Source organism: Falco biarmicus, chromosome W (genome assembly GCF_023638135.1).
Source record: "Falco biarmicus isolate bFalBia1 chromosome W, bFalBia1.pri, whole genome shotgun sequence".
In the NCBI taxonomy this organism is placed as follows: domain Eukaryota; kingdom Metazoa; phylum Chordata; class Aves; order Falconiformes; family Falconidae; genus Falco; species Falco biarmicus.
This window is the reverse complement of record NC_079310.1, coordinates 14583468-14607345: the sequence shown is the minus strand read 5'-3', so window position 1 is coordinate 14607345 and position 23878 is coordinate 14583468. Positions and strand designations below refer to the sequence as shown.

At 41.2% G+C, this 23878-nt stretch overlaps 1 long non-coding RNA gene across 1 annotated transcript in view; it reads left to right on the top strand.

The window, feature by feature from the left end:
• Nucleotides 1-21771, top strand: part of LOC130142069 (uncharacterized) — a 28827-nt gene extending 7056 nt beyond the window's left edge. Inside the window, exons 3-4 of the long non-coding RNA XR_008819285.1 lie at nucleotides 17678-17727; nucleotides 20340-21771. This is a non-coding gene — a long non-coding RNA (uncharacterized LOC130142069). The remainder of the gene's footprint in view (nucleotides 1-17677; nucleotides 17728-20339) is intronic.
• The last annotated feature ends 2107 nt before the right edge of the window (nucleotides 21772-23878 follow it).

Below are 23878 nucleotides of genomic sequence, written 5' to 3'. Positions count from 1 at the left end.
TGTCGCTTGCTGCTCTCTTCTTCCTGCCTTACGTAGACTTTCTGAGCTTCCCTCAATAATTCATCCAACCCTCTATTCTGCCAGTCTTCTAACTTTTCAATCTTCTTTCTGATATCTTCCCATGATTTTGCCACAAACTGAGTTTTGAGGAGCGCTTGCCCTAAAGGGTCGTCTGGATTTACCCCAGAGTACAGCTGAAGGGCTTTCCTCAGTCGTTCCAGCCACTCAGTAGGGCTTTCATCTTTCTTTTGCATTTCATTAAATGCTTTATTGATATTCTGGCCACGGGGTACTGCTTCCCTAATCCCCTGAATTACTATAGTTCTCAGGTCCTGCATATGAGTTCTATGCACTGGATCCTGATTATCCCAATTAGGTCTTTGGAGTGGCCATTTAATATCTGCTTGGGGTCCCTGGGCATGCTGAGCATCCCACAGTCTCATTCCTGCTCGTCTAATCATATCTCTTTCCTCGGTAGTAAATAATTGACCAAGGATAGATTGCATCTCATCCCAAGTATAAAGGTTTGGTCCCAAAAATTGATTTAATCTTTCTGCCACTCCGAGTGGGTCCTCAATTAAGTTTCCCACCTCGGTTCTTTTAAAATCTCGTAGGTCAGCCGAGTTTAGGGGTACGGAAATATATCCGATCACAGGTCGAGGTCCCCCCATGGGTATTTCCCTTAGGGGGTACATCTGAGCTGCCCCTTTTTGACTTCTAGTTACGCGTCTAGGAAGAGGGGGAGACCCTTGTTCCGACTCTGGTGGGGGAGTGGGCGCTCTGGGGACCTCTGGAGGGGCTGCGGGAGCAGGAGGAGGAATGTAAGGAGGGGGGGTTAGAAGGGTTTCGTCTAACTCTTCCTTCTTTTTTCTTTGTTTAATTTTTATTTCATTCAGCGGGTAAAGTCTAGCTCCCGGTCTTTCTAGCCACACTTCTGCATATTGACTCTCCTCCGGGTCAAGGTTTTTTTTTTTGTTTGTTTGGGTTTTTTTTTTATTATTAACCCAGAGGTTTAATTGCTGTCTTACCCAATCTTCTTCTGACCCATAGACTGGCCAAAAGACATTTTTAGAAATCTTCTTCCCTCCCCATATCTTAGTACAATATTCTATCATCTTCTGCTTATCTTTCCCTAGAGTTCCAGGGAAATATCTCCAATTGTCTAAGATATATGCCAGAGGGGTATTCTTAGGTACAATGGGTACCCTTCCCATGGGAGTCGAAGGCTTGCTGCCCTTCGCCCCCATCTTCTGGAATATCCACAAACATACACTCACTCGCTCCCCTTGTTCCTGGCCCAGTCCCTCGCGGGAGATGGGAAACGCAGTACTTAAGAGTCCGCACTCGCTTGGTTCAGTATATCGAACCTCTCACTCGTTATATTCCAGGAAACCCAATCCCGCCCGAACGGCAAACCCGCGAACAAATTCGCAATATACTTACGCGTCCTGCGTCTTCGTCCGGACTCCCGTGCACAGAATTTTATGGGATTTTACCGGTTTCTCCTTTGCTCATTATTCTAGAATTTAGGTTCGTCGGTAAGGTTGGAGTAAGCTGTTGGTCGCGGGGGCCGCGAAATGTCGCGGGGCGCCTCCCCGGAGGACCAAAGCCCACCGTTCCTTATCCGAGTCACGGCACCAGAATTGTTATAAATTGAGACCACAATGGATCATAATCCAATTAAAATTTTTATTAATTACAGCAAGTAGAATACGAGCAAAGACAGCGCTGGACGGCAGGGGAGTCTGCGCTCCGCCAACTGCCGTACTGAGCAGTTCAAACAGTCCCTTTTTATACTTTTTTTTTTACTTTCGTGTTCATGAAGTAGTGGAGGTGTTGACCCTTCATTCATATGCACAAGCGGCATCCTGGACACCTGGCGGTTATCTTCTCTTTCACAAGTGGCATCCTGGACACCTGGCGGTTATCTTATCTTTTGTTGCCTAATCTTTACATTAGGCTTAACATAAATCTTAATAAACAATACCCTAGTCCATAGTTTCTTACACTGGTGAGCTGATCTGTATCACTCCATGCTAGTTAGAAAAGAACAGTTAATCCGCAGGGGATATGCTTGCTCACAATAAAAGCCAACAGAGATGTGTGGAAAGACACTGTATTATCTCTAGTGAGCTTTGCATTGGATCTCACTGATATGGAGAAATAGTGTGAAATGGGGACAATGGACATCAATCGCGATTGTATATGTCTACTCAAGGAATGTGGGTATGGTGACTAGTCATGGGTGCGGTGTCTGGTCACATAGGCACACAGCTTTGAGGAGACTCCTACAGTTCTGAGGAGACGGGGAGACACCTGCCCTTCTTCCTCTAACAAAGGGGCTATTTAAAAAAGAATGAGAAAAGGATGAGAGACATTCCAAGGCTATCTAGAGGGAGGGAGTGCTAAGTCTCCTTGCTGGAGAAGATAGGATGGTCACAGATAGTCACAAGAACATGAATCACCTACAAACCTGCAAGACCACCACATTCCAGAAAACGGACTGATAAGCTAATTACCATACGAAGCGGGGTTTAGGTAACGAATATGTATAGGCGTTAATTGAATATTCATTTGTTTTATTGTATAAATGTGAGATGGTTCGTCACTTCGGGTATGCACGCTTGTGGAGGAGCGATCCCCCGTGCATCTGCGTGCAATAAACATACCTACTTTATAACTTTCGAGTTACAGAGTCTAATTCCGTACGTCACTTTGGCGAGCCAGGCAGCAGGATTTCTGCTCGGCTGAGGGACCAGCTGCTGAGCGGACGCTCCTAGGCACGCCCCGGGAGATTTCCTTGGAGGAGCCTCCTCTTCTCAGCTGTTCACCCGGTGACGTGCGGAATTAGACTCTATAACTCTATAACTACTGTAGTTGTCTCCTCAGAGCTGTGTGCCTATGTGACCAGACACCGCACCCATGACCAGTCACCATACCCACATTCCTTGAGCAGACATATACAATCACAATCGATGTCCATTGTCCCCATTTCACACTATTTCTCCATATCAATCCCCCCTTTTCTATTAAATTAAGTAAATTCTTTTACTTAAGCAGTCTTCCCGAATGAATTAAAGCATCATACATAAGTGTTACCCTTTTAAACATTCTCCAAACCCACAAATATAACATAATGGTTAATATTAAGGTAATTCCTAAACTGATCAATAAGATCACAATGGGGTGTACCATAGTGTTAAGAATTCCTGTTGCAGAAGGTCACCAGCCAAAGAGAGTATCCCACCAATTATGGTTTCCATCCTGTTCTACCTTTTTTAAAACTTTCTTGATCCCCTCTACATCATGATGGGTCATAAGAAGAGTTTCGTGTCCCTTTTCTTTGGTTTCTTCCAGTATACGTTGTAAATCTGCATGTTTTAATAGTTCTTTTATACTGCTTATATTTAGTCCTATGGGGGTAGGAATTATTATCTGTGATAGGGTAAAGTTGGATTTTAAAGAATGGATGAGACACTACTGGGGCTGAGTAACTAAAATCGCATCCTGTGATAGTAGTAAAATTACAAATACAGTAATTTGAATATTGTGCAGGCTCTTTTACCTCCCCATCTATGGTTATCGTGTTACACTTAGTTCTCAAACACGCACATCCCTTCCCTGCATATATAATTACTGTTTTCAAGTTTGCATTTGGTCGGGCCTCGAAATGACATATTTTCTGATCTGTACCTAAACAAGTATCCTGAGCCATTACAGTATTGCTTTCACAGAGGAAGCCCTGCTGTTCTCGCATAATACAAGATTCTAAATCTACTGTTTGCCACTTGTTGCCTGTCTTTCTGGCCCATGTTCTATGTTCAAAAGGGTATAGGAGCACCCCATTATGGTTAATTCCAAGGGCTACAATGGGGTGTATGGTAATTATTACTGCATTATGTATGGTTAACACAAAAGCTGTGATTGTGTGTGTGTTGGGGTCGTAGGTAAAGTTCACCATATTCCACCATGACTGGAGTTTTCCTTCTACCTCCGTAGCATTGTCCCAAACCATCTTTCGAATCTCCGTAGGAAATATGCCTTCCTCTCCTTCTCTTATTATGGATGCAGCTATTGATTGCATCCACATTTGGGCTTGGATACAACTTAGAGCCAGGGCGACGTCATCCTGTAAACCACCTAATGCCTTAGTGATGAGTTGATGATCTTCCATGTTTATTTGTTCCCACCTGGGGAGTACCTTCGATATCAACCATTGGTGCGCCCTTAATGCCAATAATGAAGATTTTAGTGGTTGTTGTAGTTTTGATAGATCGGCCGTGGTGGCGGCTAGTTTATTCATTATCACCTCTGAGTCTATGGAATTTAATACTCCGAGTCCTGTTCCCAACATCCCAGTTACATCTCTCATTATTCTGTTTCGATAAATATTTCCCCTTTTTCTTAACCAAGTTGTCCATCCCTCATAAGAGGCTCGTAAGAAGGGGGAACAGGATGGCTTAGCATCAGAAACATTGACTTGTATTTTTAACTCTATTCTTTTAAGAGACCATTCTGGGTTAAACAACATTTGTTGCTGACCTGTATTTCTGATTACATATGGTCCAATTGTATAAATTTTTGGATTTGGTTTAGTTAATTTAAGATCAAGCGTTAATGGGGTTGTTGTAACTGTGGTGGTGGTAGGAACAGTGGTTAGCATGATTGTTATTTTGATCTTGTAAGTCAGAGCTGTTCTTGGGGATTCCTTTCCTAGGCATATTATAAAATTGTGCCAACATTCCTGTGAATTAAAGCACATGGTTGTATTTAGAAGGGTAAATTCCTTGTCTACCTTTCTGACATTAATCAGGGTGTCTCCCGAAATCTTGGTGTTATCCTTTTCATTATATGTTTGACACCCTACTTTTATCCTATCTCCTAATTTTCCCCATAATCGGTCGACTTTGTGTACATCCTCCCGATCCCATTGATTCCTTTGGTATACCTCATTTTCAGAAAAAAACACCATAGCTAGTTTCGTCTTTGAGTGCACCTTTCCCATTATTCCAGTGTGTTTTTTCTGGGCATGATTCCAAGGCCAGTTATCAGGCTCTTGGCTGTAGGCAAGAGAGAGGGTACAAAAAGCCACAAATGGTTTAAACCCACTATTGATCATTTTAAGAATCTAAACGTTCCTCATATATACATATAAAATCTGTTTTGATCAAAAATATCTTTGTTTGAGTTGGGGCTTACTGATAACAAGTTGGGCAAGACTGGCCACTGGCTCAGTCCCAGACTCTTTTGTTCTATATTGTTTGCTGTGGTGCCCTTCCCATATGGTGGATCCGCAACCGCTCAGGTTCACTTACTTGCCACCCACATTGTTCCCATTTGTCCGAGTAAATTTGAGTTTCAGTTCTTTTTTATCTGGGGTTACTTTCCACGAAGTTGCAGGGGCTTTCTTGATCCGGGTATGGTGAATCCAAGAATTCTGTCCCTCAACCTTGATTGCAGTGTAGGTGGTGAGTAGGACTCGAAAAGGTCCGGTCCACTGTGGTTCCAGGGTTTTATCTGCAAAACACTTAACGTATACATAGTCCCCTGGTCGTATATCGTGAACAGGTCCATCCAGACCCCTACTGCGTGTTCCCATCACATGCTTCTCAATTCTTATTAATTGTTTGTTTAGTGCCACCATATAGGAAGTCATGTTTCTTCACCAATCTGTGAAGACGTCCCCTTTTGTACCCCATAGGGTCGTCCATATAAAATTTCAAATGGGCTAAGCCCCTCTTTTGCTCTTGGTCTAGTTCGAATTCATGAAAGAGCTAATGGCAAAGACTGGGGCCAAGTTAGATTTGTTTCTTGACCTAACTTGACAATCTGTTGTTTGATTAGATGATTCATCTTTTCCACCTGGCCACTCGATTGTGGTCGGTATGGGGTATGTAATTGCCAATCTATTCCTAGATGGTGGCCGATCTGTTGTACTATTCTGGACACAAAATGTGGTCCTCTATCCGAGGACATTACCACTGGGACTCCAAACCTAGGTATTATCTCTTGGAGTAGTATTTTGGTCACTTCCCGGGCTTTAGCAGTTCTGCACGGGAAGGCTTCTGGCCAACCTGAAAAGGTGTCTGCTAGTACCAATAAATATCGATACCCCCCTTTTCTAGGAAGTTCCAAGAAAACAATCTGCCAATGTTGCCCTAGAACATTCCCTCTGCTAATGTTCCCTAGTTTTATTTTATTTGCTGTATTGGGATTATTGCGTAAACACATTTCACATTGATGAGTCACCTGTTTTATTACAGTATACAAGTTTCACCCTATCAATTTCTGATTTAGACTTTTATATAAAGTATCAGCTCCCCAATGCGTCTTATTAATAATAGGGCTGTGGTCCATATTAAATTGGATGGTACCACTATACGACCATCCCTCAAATAAGTCCACTTACTTAATTTTATTTTATCATTCATGTCCTGAATTACCTTTAAGTTTTCTTTAGAATAGTTTGGCTCTTGATCTGTACTTACAGTTTGGATTTTATCATCTGGTATTAAGGATGATTCCTCCTTTCCTACCTCCTCTGTTACTCATTTGGCCTCATGGTCGGCCAGGCGGTTTCCAATTTCCAAATCAGTGCCTCAATGGGCCATCTTATGTTCTTTCTTCCAGGATGACCCTCTTATAACAGAGGGTGCCATTCCTCACATCAAGGTCTGGCATGGCATTTGTTCCCACCGCTCAACGCCTACTGGGTTGCAGCCAACAGTGGAGCTCAAGATTCTTCTTGGTGGCAAACACAGAGGCCAACCCCGACTTGCCCTTGACTATGGTAGGAGGCACCTGACCAACCTTATTCCTTGTACTTCGTTGTCAATGCAGAGTTTCATCTGCACATCCCATAACAAGTCACTGTTATGGCAAAACACACAGATTTACATTAGTAGATCTACTACAGAGTGTATTTTATTTCACTTTTTCTGCCAATATCCCCACAGCCTTGCTGACCAAAGGATATTGTTTTTATCTGAACTGAGCAAGCCTCCCCCTTATCATTTTACTGTAACAGGTAAAGCATTTTTCACCTTTCCTGGAATTTATTTTCAGATACACCTGGTTAAAAATTTCTCTTACTTCAGGGAGGTCCTCTTTTCCTCTTTTCTGTTGAATTAAAGATAAGCTCAATATTTCAATTACTTGATCATTTTTAACTTTTAGTTTCATTTCTCCTTCTTTAAAGTCTAGATGTTCTAATAAATCTCATCCCAACAAAGATTTTGGTGAATTTGGCATTCTTATTTTTTTTCTTAGTTTGTACTTTAAAGGTTTCAGGATGTTTTCCTGGTGGCCGGCAGCTCCCACAACTGTAACAAATTTATTTATTTATTTATTTTGTACTGAAGTTTAACAAATAAGTTGGTTTTGTATTCACTAAAATTCCACCTCATACCCATTCCCTGCCCTAAAGGGGCCGTTACAGGTCCTGTTGTACTGCAAATGCTGCAGCAATTGGGGTGACATTGTCAGGTCCTTCTGCTCAATTGTCAGCAATAGCAACCCCCTCCTCCTTACCAGCAGAAGGGTTCAAGGCAGGAGATGCTCTTCCTGCTCTGCAGGTTACACAAGCCTGCCTCTGCAACAGCACTTGTTTTAACTCTTTCTTACCCTGAATGCAAATCTGCTACTTGTTGCTTTAAGTCTGTATTCTTACTTATCATGCCTTTGCAGGCAAACAGAAAACATCCTGCCATGCATCCCAGCATGATTCAGTCGCACCTTCGAGGGGGTACAGGGGTTTGTACAAACTCACCCCAACACTTTCACAAGGTCTTTGATTCTCCACACACACACACACCCGCCTCAGGTTTTACATACATTAGTACAAGTTTTTATATCTTACAACGTGTTTCATTCTGGTTGCTCCCCAGAAGGAACCGCAACCTGAGCTTTTTAACACAAAAATTTCAACAAGAACATCTTTCTAGTTTGGGTCTTAGTTTTTTTTCCTATCCTTTTCTAGAGCCATAATCAAAGATCAGGTGATGTTAATCCTGCACTCTTTCTAGTGCTAGTACCATAGGATCCCGAGGGGGTCCTAATCCACAGTCCTTTTGCCACTCAGGTTTGTCCTGGAGGACGAAGAACATGTCTGCATATGATACTTCGCCCCATTTCCTTCTCTTCTCAGAAACAACATTAATTGCAGGAGACTGTTATAATCTAACGTTCCTCCCTCCTGAGGCCATTTCGCATCACTCCCCAATTTATACAAAGGCCACCACTGATTACAATATTTAGTCAATTTCCTTCTATTTTCGGTATCACCCTGTCCTACGATATCCCTCCAATGTTTTAATATACAACCCAAGGGCGATTTTTCACAGGGCTTACTCCTTCCATTTCCCATTTTGCAATTTTAATTACTTTGTTTTTCTCCGGCCGCCGTAGCCACCCAAGGTCGGAAACACGGATAGAGCTCCTTACTCATTTTGCACTCAAACGCGTGTCTCAAGCACTCTTGCACTCACACTCAGTCAAAATAATTAAGCTATACACGGAAAATCAAAATGCGCATCTCAGTCACACCATTCACACTCTCCGGGCAGCCCGCAGTCACACAAGCAGTATGTTATACGGTACCGTGCACTTACGTACAACTTTTAGGAACACTAACAGTTCACAAAGTATGCATTTCAATGAACAATTGTCAAAAAACAAACAACAAACAACAAACCCAAATTTTTCCTGGTCTTAAGCAGAGTGTTAAGTTTTCCGGTATTTGCCACGAATTACCAGAATATTATTATTTTTCAACATACATTTCATAACTCCAAGTTTTGAACATGTAACAAGACAACACATAGAACAAACAAGACACAGAGCGCTATTTCAGTTGTTACATTCTAGGAATTCCCCAATTCTTAAGACAACCTAAAGGAAGTTTTTAGCTTCCTCTTTTTCCTACGCAAAAGTTTCCCTTTTACTTTTGCTGTGAGGTCCCTCTTGTTCCTGTGAGATTCCGCCTCATTCCGTCCCGCCCCCCGCTTTCCGTCAGGAGGCCTCCGGGCTTTTAGGAATGGCAGTAACCTCGGGTTTGCTCGATCTGCCCTCAAGATCGCTAGCGGCCACCCCTTGGTCAGCAAACCCCCTCCCAAGGTACCTTTTTCTCCTGGGGACTACGCTGCGCGCCGGACATCTCCGTGCGTCTCACATATGGCTCTAGAAAAGGATAGGAAAAAAAACTAAGACCCAAACTAGAAAGATGTTCTTGTTGAAATTTTTGTGTTAAAAAGCTCAGGTTGCGGTTCCTTCTGGGGAGCAACCAGAATGAAACACGTTGTAAGATATAAAAACTTGTACTAATGTATGTAAAACCTGAGGCGGGTGTGTGTGTGTGTGGAGAATCAAAGACCTTGTGAAAGTGTTGGGGTGAGTTTGTACAAACCCCTGTACCCCCTCGAAGGTGCGACTGAATCATGCTGGGATGCATGGCAGGATGTTTTCTGTTTGCCTGCAAAGGCATGATAAGTAAGAATACAGACTTAAAGCAACAAGTAGCAGATTTGCATTCAGGGTAAGAAAGAGTTAAAACAAGTGCTGTTGCAGAGGCAGGCTTGTGTAACCTGCAGAGCAGGAAGAGCATCTCCTGCCTTGAACCCTTCTGCTGGTAAGGAGGAGGGGGTTGCTATTGCTGACAATTGAGCAGAAGGACCTGACAATGTCACCCCAATTGCTGCAGCATTTGCAGTACAACAGGACCTGTAACGGCCCCTTTAGGGCAGGGAATGGGTATGAGGTGGAATTTTAGTGAATACAAAACCAACTTATTTGTTAAACTTCAGTACAAAATAAATAAATAAATAAATTTGTTACAGTTGTGGGAGCTGCCGGCCACCAGGAAAACATCCTGAAACCTTTAAAGTACAAACTAAGAAAAAAAATAAGAATGCCAAATTCACCAAAATCTTTGTTGGGATGAGATTTATTAGAACATCTAGACTTTAAAGAAGGAGAAATGAAACTAAAAGTTAAAAATGATCAAGTAATTGAAATATTGAGCTTATCTTTAATTCAACAGAAAAGAGGAAAAGAGGACCTCCCTGAAGTAAGAGAAATTTTTAACCAGGTGTATCTGAAAATAAATTCCAGGAAAGGTGAAAAATGCTTTACCTGTTACAGTAAAATGATAAGGGGGAGGCTTGCTCAGTTCAGATAAAAACAATATCCTTTGGTCAGCAAGGCTGTGGGGATATTGGCAGAAAAAGTGAAATAAAATACACTCTGTAGTAGATCTACTAATGTAAATCTGTGTGTTTTGCCATAACAGTGACTTGTTATGGGATGTGCAGATGAAACTCTGCATTGACAACGAAGTACAAGGAATAAGGTTGGTCAGGTGCCTCCTACCATAGTCAAGGGCAAGTCGGGGTTGGCCTCTGTGTTTGCCACCAAGAAGAATCTTGAGCTCCACTGTTGGCTGCAACCCAGTAGGCGTTGAGCGGTGGGAACAAATGCCATGCCAGACCTTGATGTGAGGAATGGCACCCTCTGTTATAAGAGGGTCATCCTGGAAGAAAGAACATAAGATGGCCCATTGAGGCACTGATTTGGAAATTGGAAACCGCCTGGCCGACCATGAGGCCAAATGAGTAACAGAGGAGGTAGGAAAGGAGGAATCATCCTTAATACCAGATGATAAAATCCAAACTGTAAGTACAGATCAAGAGCCAAACTATTCTAAAGAAAACTTAAAGGTAATTCAGGACATGAATGATAAAATAAAATTAAGTAAGTGGACTTATTTGAGGGATGGTCGTATAGTGGTACCATCCAATTTAATATGGACCACAGCCCTATTATTAATAAGACGCATTGGGGAGCTGATACTTTATATAAAAGTCTAAATCAGAAATTGATAGGGTGAAACTTGTATACTGTAATAAAACAGGTGACTCATCAATGTGAAATGTGTTTACGCAATAATCCCAATACAGCAAATAAAATAAAACTAGGGAACATTAGCAGAGGGAATGTTCTAGGGCAACATTGGCAGATTGTTTTCTTGGAACTTCCTAGAAAAGGGGGGTATCGATATTTATTGGTACTAGCAGACACCTTTTCAGGTTGGCCAGAAGCCTTCCCGTGCAGAACTGCTAAAGCCCGGGAAGTGACCAAAATACTACTCCAAGAGATAATACCTAGGTTTGGAGTCCCAGTGGTAATGTCCTCGGATAGAGGACCACATTTTGTGTCCAGAATAGTACAACAGATCGGCCACCATCTAGGAATAGATTGGCAATTACATACCCCATACCGACCACAATCGAGTGGCCAGGTGGAAAAGATGAATCATCTAATCAAACAACAGATTGTCAAGTTAGGTCAAGAAACAAATCTAACTTGGCCCCAGTCTTTGCCATTAGCTCTTTCATGAATTCGAACTAGACCAAGAGCAAAAGAGGGGCTTAGCCCATTTGAAATTTTATATGGACGACCCTATGGGGTACAAAAGGGGACGTCTTCACAGATTGGTGAAGAAACATGACTTCCTATATGGTGGCACTAAACAAACAATTAATAAGAATTGAGAAGCATGTGATGGGAACACGCAGTAGGGGTCTGGATGGACCTGTTCACGATATACGACCAGGGGACTATGTATACGTTAAGTGTTTTGCAGATAAAACCCTGGAACCACAGTGGACCGGACCTTTTCGAGTCCTACTCACCACCTACACTGCAATCAAGGTTGAGGGACAGAATTCTTGGATTCACCATACCCGGATCAAGAAAGCCCCTGCAACTTCGTGGAAAGTAACCCCAGATAAAAAAGAACTGAAACTCAAATTTACTCGGACAAATGGGAACAATGTGGGTGGCAAGTAAGTGAACCTGAGCGGTTGCGGATCCACCATATGGGAAGGGCACCACAGCAAACAATATAGAACAAAAGAGTCTGGGACTGAGCCAGTGGCCAGTCTTGCCCAACTTGTTATCAGTAAGCCCCAACTCAAACAAAGATATTTTTGATCAAAACAGATTTTATATGTATATATGAGGAACGTTTAGATTCTTAAAATGATCAATAGTGGGTTTAAACCATTTGTGGCTTTTTGTACCCTCTCTCTTGCCTACAGCCAAGAGCCTGATAACTGGCCTTGGAATCATGCCCAGAAAAAACACACTGGAATAATGGGAAAGGTGCACTCAAAGACGAAACTAGCTATGGTGTTTTTTTCTGAAAATGAGGTATACCAAAGGAATCAATGGGATCGGGAGGATGTACACAAAGTCGACCGATTATGGGGAAAATTAGGAGATAGGATAAAAGTAGGGTGTCAAACATATAATGAAAAGGATAACACCAAGATTTCGGGAGACACCCTGATTAATGTCAGAAAGGTAGACAAGGAATTTACCCTTCTAAATACAACCATGTGCTTTAATTCACAGGAATGTTGGCACAATTTTATAATATGCCTAGGAAAGGAATCCCCAAGAACAGCTCTGACTTACAAGATCAAAATAACAATCATGCTAACCACTGTTCCTACCACCACCACAGTTACAACAACCCCATTAACGCTTGATCTTAAATTAACTAAACCAAATCCAAAAATTTATACAATTGGACCATATGTAATCAGAAATACAGGTCAGCAACAAATGTTGTTTAACCCAGAATGGTCTCTTAAAAGAATAGAGTTAAAAATACAAGTCAATGTTTCTGATGCTAAGCCATCCTGTTCCCCCTTCTTACGAGCCTCTTATGAGGGATGGACAACTTGGTTAAGAAAAAGGGGAAATATTTATCGAAACAGAATAGTGAGAGATGTAACTGGAATGTTGGGAACAGGACTCGGAGTATTAAATTCCATAGACTCAGAGGTGATAATGAATAAACTAGCCGCCACCACGGCCGATCTATCAAAACTACAACAACCACTAAAATCTTCATTATTGGCATTAAGGGCGCACCAATGGCTGATATTGAAGGTACTCCCCAGGTGGGAACAAATAAACATGGAAGATCATCAACTCATCACTAAGGCATTAGGTGGTTTACAGGACGACGTCGCCCTGGCTCTAAGTTGTATCCAAGCCCAAATGTGGATGCAATCAATAGCTGCATCCATAATAAGAGAAGGAGAGGAAGGCATATTTCCTACAGAAATTCGAAAGATGGTTTGGGACAGTGCTACGGAGGTAGAAAGAAAACTCCAGTCATGGTGGAGTATGGTGAACTTTACCTACGACCCCAACACACACACAATCACAGCTTTTGTGTTAACCATACATAATGCAGTAATAATTACCATACACCCCATTGTAGCCCTTGGAATTAACCATAATGGGGTGCTCCTATACCCTTTTGAACATAGAACATGGGCCAGAAAGACAGGCAACAAGTGGCAAACAGTAGATTTAGAATCTTGTATTATGCGAGAACAGCAGGGCTTCCTCTGTGAAAGCAATACTATAATGGCTCAGGATACTTGTTTAGGTACAGATCAGAAAATATGTCATTTCGAGGCCCGACCAAATGCAAACTTGAAAACAGTAATTATATATGCAGGGAAGGGATGTGCGTGTTTGAGAACTAAGTGTAACACGATAACCATAGATGGGGAGGTAAAAGAGCCTGCACAATATTCAAATTACTGTATTTGTAATTTTACTACTATCACAGGATGCGATTTTAGTTACTCAGCCCCAGTAGTGTCTCATCCATTCTTAAAATCCAACTTTACCCTATCACAGATGATAATTCCTACCCCCATAGGACTAAATATAAGCAGTATAAAAGAACTATTAAAACATGCAGATTTACAACGTATACTGGAAGAAACCAAAGAAAAGGGACACAAAACTCTTCTTATGATCCATCATGATGTAGAGGGGATCAAGAAAGTTTTAAAAAGGTAGAACAGGATGGAAACCATAATTGGTGGAATACTCTCTTTGGCTGGTCACCTTCTGCAACAGGAATTCTTAACACTATGGTACACCCCATTGTGATCTTATTGATCAGTTTAGGAATTTCCTTAATATTAACCATTATGTTATATTTGTGGGTTTGGAGAATGTTTAAAAGGGTAACGCTTATGTATGATGCTTTATATCATTCGGGAAGACTGCTTAAGTAAAAGAATTTACTTAGTTTGATAGAAAAGGGGGGATTGATATGGAGAAATAGTGTGAAATGGGGACAATGGACATCGATTGTGATTGTTTGTGTCTGCTCAAGGAATGTGGGTATGGTGACTGCTCATGGGTGCAGTGTATGGTCACATAGGCACACAGCTTTGAGGAGACGACTAGTTTTGAGGAGGCGCCTGCCCTTCTTCCTCTAACAAAGGGGCTGTTTAAAAAAGAATGAGAAAAGGATGAGAGATATTCCAATGCTATCTAGAGGGAGGGAGTGCTAAGTCTCATTGCTGGAGAAGATTGGATGGTCACAAGGACATGAATCACCTTTCCTTGCTGAAGAAGATCGGATGGTCACAAGAACATGAATCACCTACAAACCTGCAAGACCACCACATTCCAGGCAAAGGACTGATAAGCTAATTAACATACGAAGCGGGGTTTAGGTAACGAATATGTATAGGCGTTAATTGAATATTCATTTGTTTCATTGTATAAATGTGAGATGGTTCAGTCACTTCGGGTATGCATGCTTGTGGAGGAGCGATCCCCCGTGCATCTGCACGCAATAAACATACCTACTTTATAACTTTCGAGTTATAGAGTCTAATTCTGCACGTCAGGACTGTGCACTCAAAGATCCAACTTGGTGACCTTTCAAACCTGATTGTACAGATAGGACTGTATCTTGATAGGACAGAAAAAGCAGGTTCCACTCCTCCATAGAAATTCTGCCTTTTGTAGCTCCCAAGAGTTTAGTAGCTGGTGCAACTGTCCATTCAGAGCAAAACTAGCATTCTCCTTCAAATGGATTTCTTCACATTGTGCAACCTAGGAACTTGTGCAGATGCACAACTGGATCCAGAAACAGGCTCTCTGTGTCAGTGTGGCTTTGCATCACAATTCACGTGTCCTGCTGCTCAGCTTTGCATTTTAAATGCAGACCTCTGTTCATACATACAGATTCATCTCAGCTCTGCAGCTGACGTGGCCAACATCAGCCCAAGGCTCTCCTCATCACACCCTATTGGCAAGTGCTGATGAGCCCTGTGATGTGGAGAACTTGATTTAGTGGCCTGAAGTGTGTTATTGGCTGAGTCAAAGATGTAAGAATCCCACAAAAACCAACTGTGAAAACAGTACTGGTATTTGCGAAGCCAATTAATGATTTTGATAGACAGTTTCTTCATAGATAGCAGTTGTCTCTGCCAACTATGCTTTGCTTATCAGGACCTTTGAAGGTATCTCTAACTAGTTTAAGAAATAAGGATTGTGAAGAAATGAAGTGCAGTACAGTTCTGGCCTTCATTTTTTTAACCATGTAAATGAATCTGTCACTGCAGTACCTCGCTCTCTCCTGCTCTCACTCACCTGTATGATCCAGTCTGCCTCATTGTCACAACTGAAACACAGCATATGAAAAGAGGAGGAAAGAAGGTATTCCTTGAATATGTGACACCAGTATTCTCTGCTTGCTTTGCTTAATCCTGGTTTTTTTTCTGAAACCTCTGTTTTCTTCTACTTCCAGGTTTTATAAACACTGTTCTTCTATGTAGGTATTGTTTGTCCTCACTTTGCTTTCTTTTTTTTTTTTTTTTTTGTCTTCTTCTTTATGTATGTTTTGTTATCTTAGACAATTTTTTGTTAGTTTGTGTGCATGTGCAAATGCATTTATAATTTTCTCGGGACTCTTTCATCAGAACCTATTATCCCAAACCTATGTTGTTGCTATGTAACGAAGCTGTGCTGCTGTTTTGACATCGTTTTTCTTGCTTTATCTCTGTGCTTCTTTCATTTCTTAATTCTCTCTCTTTCTCCCAGACATTTCTCTCTCCCTTCCTCTCCCCTGAAGAAGTCCAAGAGGCATATACTACATATGCACATGCACACACGCATACATGGGCACACATGCACACACAAATGCAAAGAAACACTAGGGGAAAAACACACTTCAATTCTTCCTGTACTGTTTGGTGACTTATTTATTTATTTTTGAGGTCTCTTCTGGAGCTGAAAAATAAGACACAACAAGGTGTGTGTTATGCTGAGATAACACATGCCTTTGGGGAAGTGTGAAACACAAGGTAAAGACAAGCGCCTTCAGTGACCCAAGATGAGAGTTATCTTGTGGTAACACACACCTAGATGTGTCCCATTATGGCTGTGAAGGATGGGGATGGAGGAACTGGAAATAAAAGGAATCCTAGAACTTAGATTCCTTTTATTGTTGTTATTATTTTTAAGTTAGTCTTCAGCATGTCCTGTCATTAAAAGGAAAGTAGGATTCCAGCCAATAATCCTGTGGGAAGCCCATTATAATCTGAAATAATAAATGCAGAGATGATAAAGCCAGAAGGGACACTCACATTCACTCTTCCTGTGGGTAGTTCCATATCACAATTTATTAAATGTCACCAAGCTGCTCAGCATTGGATTCAATGTATTTGATTACGTACCTTCCCAAAAGGCATCCCTACCACTTCTGAAGACATGAAAACACAAGGAATCTATTACTTACTTGGGTAAATTGTTCTGATAGTTTATGACCCTTACTATTAAAAAGTTGTGCCTCCCTCCAAATTTGATTGTCTGGCAGTATGAACGTGTCAAGTCATTTGTGCTTCTTCTGTCATATTGCTTTAGATTAAACTACATATCCTACCTTGTCCTACCTATGTTGTAATCAAGTCACCTCCTGGTTTTCCTTTCAGAAAATTAAGTGAATTGAGTATCTTTAATCCTTCATTAAGAACATTTTTGAATCCATATGATAATTTTTAAGACTTCTTTATCCATTGCTTTATGTCAGCACCTTCATTTCTCAGGACTGTCACGACTCTAATCTCAACAGTATCATTTACAGAAAATACCATTTCCTAATCCCTACTCCTCATTCTCCAGTTTAGACACTGAATGAAAGTTTACATAGGCATATTACACACATGTTTTTAAAAAATCAACGTGAGAATCCACGATGAGTTTCTGGTTTTCAAAAGTGTTCAGGGTCTTCTTTCGAAAGAAGGCAAAGAGGTTTTGGACCTTCCTTTTCAAGGTATGACCTTGGCATCTGTTGCAATGAAGCTTATGTTTATATGGTTGCCGTTTTTTGAGACAGCCAAATGATTTCCCTGTCCCCATCATTACTTACCATCCTATCAATCTCTGCGTCATCTGCAGGTTTAAGCTGTAGCAATTTCTTATTTACTTATTGATGAAAATATTGAATAATGCTGCACCAATTACCAAACCACATTAGAAACAGCTCCCTCCTAAATCCTGGGATCATACAACACTGAGTGCTGCATTTTGAGATCTGACAGTTAGCCAGTTCTTAATCCATTTAGCATATGATTTATTCATATTGTATGGTGATAATTTTTAAATTAGACTGTTTTTCAGTACTAAGTTGGATATAGCCAAAAATATTGTAAAAAAGGATAGGATGAGAGAAGTCTTATGTTTTATTGACCCTTTCAGCTATCCAGGGAAAAAAAATCAACACAAGAGATTCCACCTACATTTATTTGCTTTAATGACTGGCTTTTCTTTCTAAAACATCAAGCTTTTGAAGTCATTGGAACTCGTCAGAGATTTCAGAAAGTAGGCTGATCCAAGACAAAGGTAAGAGAAGATTGCTGCAGTCCTGCTTTTGGTACATGAACTCATCTGCTACCATGTGAAAATCTGTCTAACTATGATCTTAGAGACAACAGTTTTTCTGTGTGACCTGGGTAAATTGAATTCAGTATTTGTTGTAGCAAATTGTGCTCAATACCCAGTAGAATGAAAACCTCAGATTAATAGATTTTAAGGCCAGAAGGGAACATTATGATTATGTGCTCTGACCTCTTGCATAGTGCCTGTTGTGGAATTTTAGACAGTAACTCTTGCCTTGGGCTCAATATCTTGTGATGCATAACAGCCTATTACTACAGCAAGTGTTGGACTTCTTTGGTGCTGCCTACATGAGAGTCAGCTGTTTTCAGCATCAGTTTGGGGGTAACTTGGGGGTGGCTGTGGAAATAGCTGTGAAATAACATATAGTTTAGCATATCTTTCATAAGGGAAGGTAGAACCTTTCATACTCCTTTACAGATATATAAGTGTGTGTGAGGGGGTATATATATATATGCATATATATATATATATTTAAAACATAGAATCATAGAATCATGGAACTACAGAACAGTGCAGGTTGGAAGGAATCTACAAAGATCATCTGGTTCCACCAAACTGTCCAATTGCATCTTGAAAAACTCAAGTGAAGGGGACTCCACCATGTCCCTGGCGGCGGGGGCTGTTCCAGTGAACAATTGCTCCTACTGTAAAAAATTTCTTTCCTATATCCAGAGGAATCTATTCCAGGTGCAGCTTGCTCCCATTTGCCTTTGTCTTCTCCCTGTGGCTCCTTGTGAAGAAAGAGCCTCTGTCCTTTTTGTAGCTACCCTTTAGGTACAGGAATACAGTGATGAGGTCCCCCCCTGAGTTTTCTTTTCGCCAGGGTGAAAGGACCTAACTCTTTCAGTCTTTCCTCATAGGACAGCTTCTCCAGTTCTTTTGGTCATCTTTGTGGCCCTCCTTTGTATCCCCTCTGGTCTGTCCATATCTTTGTTGAACTATGGGAACCACAACCAGAAGTGCCGCCTTAGAAGTGCTGAGTAGAGTGGGATGATCACATCTTTATATCTGCTAGTAATGGACCTGTGGATACAGCCCAGGATTCAATTTTCCTTTGTTGCTGCAGCAGTGCACTGCTGATTCATATTCCGCTTGTTGTCCACCAGGACCCCCAGATGCCTTTCATCAAGGTTGCTCCGCAGCCACACAGATCCTAGCTTGTACTGGGCTTTTTGGTTATGTCATCCCAGGAGATTTAAATTTATTCAGTCTTAAATTTCTTTTGAAAAAAAAAATAATCTTCTCCATTACAATTCCTGTATTCTGGAGAGCTAGTGTTCTCCATGCTTTAGGTGACTGAAAAGCCTCAGGACTTGACATGGCTCAGGGTGCGTCTACCTTGACAATTTAGTTTGGAACAGGAGTGTATTTCTGAAGTGACCTGAATCTTTCTCAATGACTACACTTTGCACAGAGTGAGTTTTGAGGGTGTGACCCGGATCTTTTTTTAGACAAAACTGATCCCAGTCATAAACTGTAATAGAACAGGTAATGTGCCTCCTGTAGCTTGTGTTTATGAAAGTAGCCTAGGGCTAGTCTGAATAAAAAAAAAAACACAACAAAACCCAAAAGGTGTATGGTGTTGGTACTGGGCTTAGGGCAGCAGCTGATTCTGCATATCTACTAAAGTTGCATCACCCTGCTTGTTAATGTAAATGCATCCTCAGCTATCACCACATCACCCCACCCTGTGCATGGCTCTGAGGCTAAGTAACTGCTCTGCAAACAGTGAGAGTCAGCTCCACTCCAGAAGCACTCCTTTAGCTTTATCTACAAGCCAATTGGCTTTGTTGGTCTCAGCCTGCACTGGGAGGAACCTGCTTTGAAGTCAGCCACAGGGCATGGTTTATCTACAGTCTGAATAATTATCTCATCAATAAATGAAAGCTGGATTTTTTTGCTGTGGTAGCTTTCTACCTTCAGCTCTTTAATGCCTTCACCTTTGCCATGTCACAGGCAGGAATCTGGATACTTCCATTCATCTCATGCATGAAGACACACATGTAGAGGGTGTGAAGTTTTTCTTCCAGATTAAAACCTGATGGCACTGACTAGCAGTGTCCTGGGGTACTCAGAAACTTGTTTCTAATACCTGCTTTTTACATTAAAAAGAGAAACATGAAAGGTTAGGGTCTCAGAAACCCAGAACAGAATGAGATTTTCAATCTCGTGGTATCTTAAAGCTGAGTTTAGTGGTCAGTGAGTGGTCCATATGGAGCGTGTTACTCAACTATTTTTTAGGATATCGGGGTATGCATCCAAGCTGACATCCTGATTGGTAGTCCCAACAGTTCATCTCCAGATCACCTGGGCACGTATGCTGAACAAACTACATACACTAAAGGTTAGGAAGACATAGATGGCAATTTTGATGCTGTGAGAAATGTGCTTTGTGAGCCAACTGAGGCTTTGAGCATTCTGTGGGACTGATGTACCTTATGTAACATACAGATAACTGAGTGCCCTTTCCTCAAGGTCAATGAACTTGCTATTGCTTCACAGAGGAAAATTTAGGTCTCATATACTCCTCTTTTAGTTCTTCACTTGATTCTCAGGGCGCTGGTCAAGATGGCAGCCTTTGCAAATATGAACAGAAGAAAAACACAGTAGGGATCTAATGAAGCAAATTCTTCAGTATGTAGCAGTAACGGATTTTTATACCAGTCCTAGCAAGGACTCTCACCGTGAACGATGTGCACAACATTAACTTGCATTCCCAGGAACCTAACACAAACTCTTTTGAACACAGTACTGGAAACAGGACAAGCTAAGGGGTATCATTCTACTCACTAATAATGCCATATCCATTATTATCTTCAAATGTCCCTTTTAGAACTTTGCTGATCCCATTGAATATTCTGGGTAGCTGAGTTTTCAAAACATATTCATTCCCAGTAGAGCTCTATGCTCTGTTGATTGGCTGCCTCCTTTCCTGATCACGCTGTGAACTTTAGTGGATGAAATTTTATACATAATCAAGCTGCATTCTTTGCTGATTGAGCCGCCTATTATCACTGTTTATATAGCTATTACATTCTGCGTTTCCCAGTCCAGTTGCAAGCTTGTTTTTCCCCCAGTATATTATGCAAAATAAACTGAACAGGAATTACAGTATTTCCAACCTGCTGTGTCTTCAGAATCTAAGATAGCAAAACGCTTAGGTTTTCTTTCAAATAGTAGGATAAATGTTTCTCCAAACATTGAAGCTGAAGGTTATGGAAAGCTTGTGCCACTTACTGTATGCAAAATAGGGAGATTTACAAAGAAACTGATTACATCTTTATTTGCTTTATCAAATAATCTAAAACCATAGCTGAAACTATAGAAAATGCACTTTAGTGGTCTTAAAACAAATGATATCCCCAACAGATTTTTCGACAACTTAGCACATAAGCCTAGACTGCTGAAGCAAAAAGCATCTGGAATTTCTACTGCTAGAATATGCACCTTAATAAGGAAAAGATTCAAAAGTTCAATGCCTGAATTGTACAGCTTGGTCAGCAGAGTTTTGCAGCTGAACAAGTGTTGTCTGTGCAGCTGGCTTTGCCAAAAATAAATAAATAAGGGGAATGAATAAACCGGCACTGAAAAATATGAATCTTCCCTAATAATAAAATATGCAAAAACGATAGTAAACTTTCTCAATTTATTAAATTCAATTATGCCCCTCAATCAGCAAAGTGTGCAACAACTGCATTCAAGAAGGGCGTCACTAAATCAGGGGAAGATACAGCCCAACCATGAAAATTTAACAACTCGATCATTAAATTAGGCAACACTACCAGAACCAAGGTAAATAAAAAGGAGATAAACTGTACAGGCTGATCTTTGCAGGCTAAAATGGTGAGAGACTGAAAAGACACCATTGCATAATAAATAGGTCAGTCTCCTGGGGGACTAGACCTTTAGGTGATGTAAATAATTATTGCTTTAATGAAGTCACTGGAGCTGTATCTGTTCTTCTAAAGTAAATACCTGGTGCAAAAATTGTGTTGTCACTCTTTCTTTATACAATATTAGCTCCTTTGTAAGCTGATGATAACTGCTACTGCTACCTACCCCCATCAGGACCCTACTGTGACAGGTGCTCTAAAGGCAAGCAAAGAACTGATGTTTAGTTCTTACTTATGTAATAGTGCTCTTTTCCTTCTTTCCCCAATTAATTTTGTGTTTTTAAAAAAAAAAAAAGTCAAAAGTGTTGGATGTACACAGATGTAAAAATATTCCACCAGTGCTATGCAAGAGATCAGCCTTCACGCTCAAATGTTTTTTGCCAGCCTTGAAACATCAGATCAGTCTGCAGGGCAGCTCGGTGTAGGCGTTACAAATGGCTACACGGGGCTAACACGTGTAACGGGAAAGAATTAAATACAAAGAAAAAGGCAGTGACTCGGAGGTGGTGATTCCTGGAAATGAACAGAAAGTTTGCTATTGATATGAATGGGAGAATGACAGTCCAAGCAGGCCTGCTGATAATTTTTTAGCCTCTCTAATCAGACAACCTGTTGTAGGATGGTGTGTCTGGAAAGTGATTAGAGGGCCCTTGGATACTACTGCAATGAAGAGAAAATCATAAAAATAGATAAGATTATATCAGATCTTGTATAGCAGGAAAGTCTTACAGGCAGTATTGTCAATAAATATATCAAATTTTACTGCTAATTTCTGAGATAGATCTGACCTGTTAATGATGGCTGCAAAGTGAAAATGACCCTGCACCGTAAGAGCTCAGTAGACTGGGCTGGAGATTTTGCAGTCTACTAGACAGATCAGGTGAAAGGGTTAAAAGATACCAGGGGATTATGTGGCCAAACTGAGGAACAAGCGTAAGTCCGTGGCAAAGCTGCTGATTCACGCTGTCCTGACTCAGTCACAAACTTTCATAGTCCTATAACGCAGGACTCACTAGGTGGCCATTCACTAAACTGTGTCAGTTGTTCTCTGTCAGTTGTCGCTGATCGGCATCCTGTCCATTTGTGAGGATTGGAAGTCTGGATATTTACCCAGGGCCTTTGGTGGGTGCATATGAGTTTTTCTAGCCTGTGTCAATATATCATTGCTATTCTCTTTACCTGTATCAAGTAGGCTAAAGGCAATCTGTTCTGAAATCATGTCTCCGTTTTGCTGGGTAGACATATACTTAGTCAGATCCTTAAGGAAAGCTGCCACTAATACAGTGTATGGAGGAGCTGAAGCTACTGAGCATTACAGGTGTTTATTTAACCTTGGCATACATGGGAAAACTATAATGATTTGTTTTGTACCTGAAGCCCCAGAGAGGATTATGCTGCCTGTCTACTGTCTGTATGTGAGGTGTATGAGCAAGGCAACTTAAAAGCCACAGCCAGTTCCTGTTCTTCATCAGGATCAAACATTTCAATTAAAATACTAACTTTTAAACATTAACAGTAGTCTGAAATAATTATAAAATAATGTTCCCTGTGGCCATTATATCCTTAAGTGAGATGTAATTTCTGCTGTTGGTGTTCTCAGCACTATTTTCCCAGCTTTCTTCTTTACAATTCTTTTCAATAAATTCAGTGCTCTTGAAAATAAGATACTAATTAAAACAGCACAAGAAGGAAGGTGCTAAAGAACACTAAAGCACAGACATGCATAAATCATAGAATCGTAAGAATCATTTAGGTTGGAGAAGACCTTTAAGTTCATCAAGTCCAACCGTTAACCCAGGACTGCCAAGTCCATCACTAAACCATGCCCCCCAGCACCACATCTACATATTTTTTAAACACCTCCAGGAATGGTGATTCCACCACCTCCCTGGGCAGCCTGTTCCAATTCTTCATCACCCTTTCAGTAAAGAAATTTTTCCTAATATCCAACCTAAACCTCCCCTGGTGTAACTTGAGGCCATCTCCTATTTTCGTGTTGCTTGCTATCTGGGAAGAGAAACCTACCTCCATGTGTCTACATCCTCCTTCCAGGTAGTTGTAGAGAGCATTAAGGTCCCCCTGAGCATCCTCCTCTCCAGTCTAAACAACCCTGATTTCCTCAGCCGCTCCCTATCAGCCTTGTGCCCCAGCCCCGGCACCAGCCCCCTGCCCATCTCTGGACATGCTGCAGCCCCTCTGCG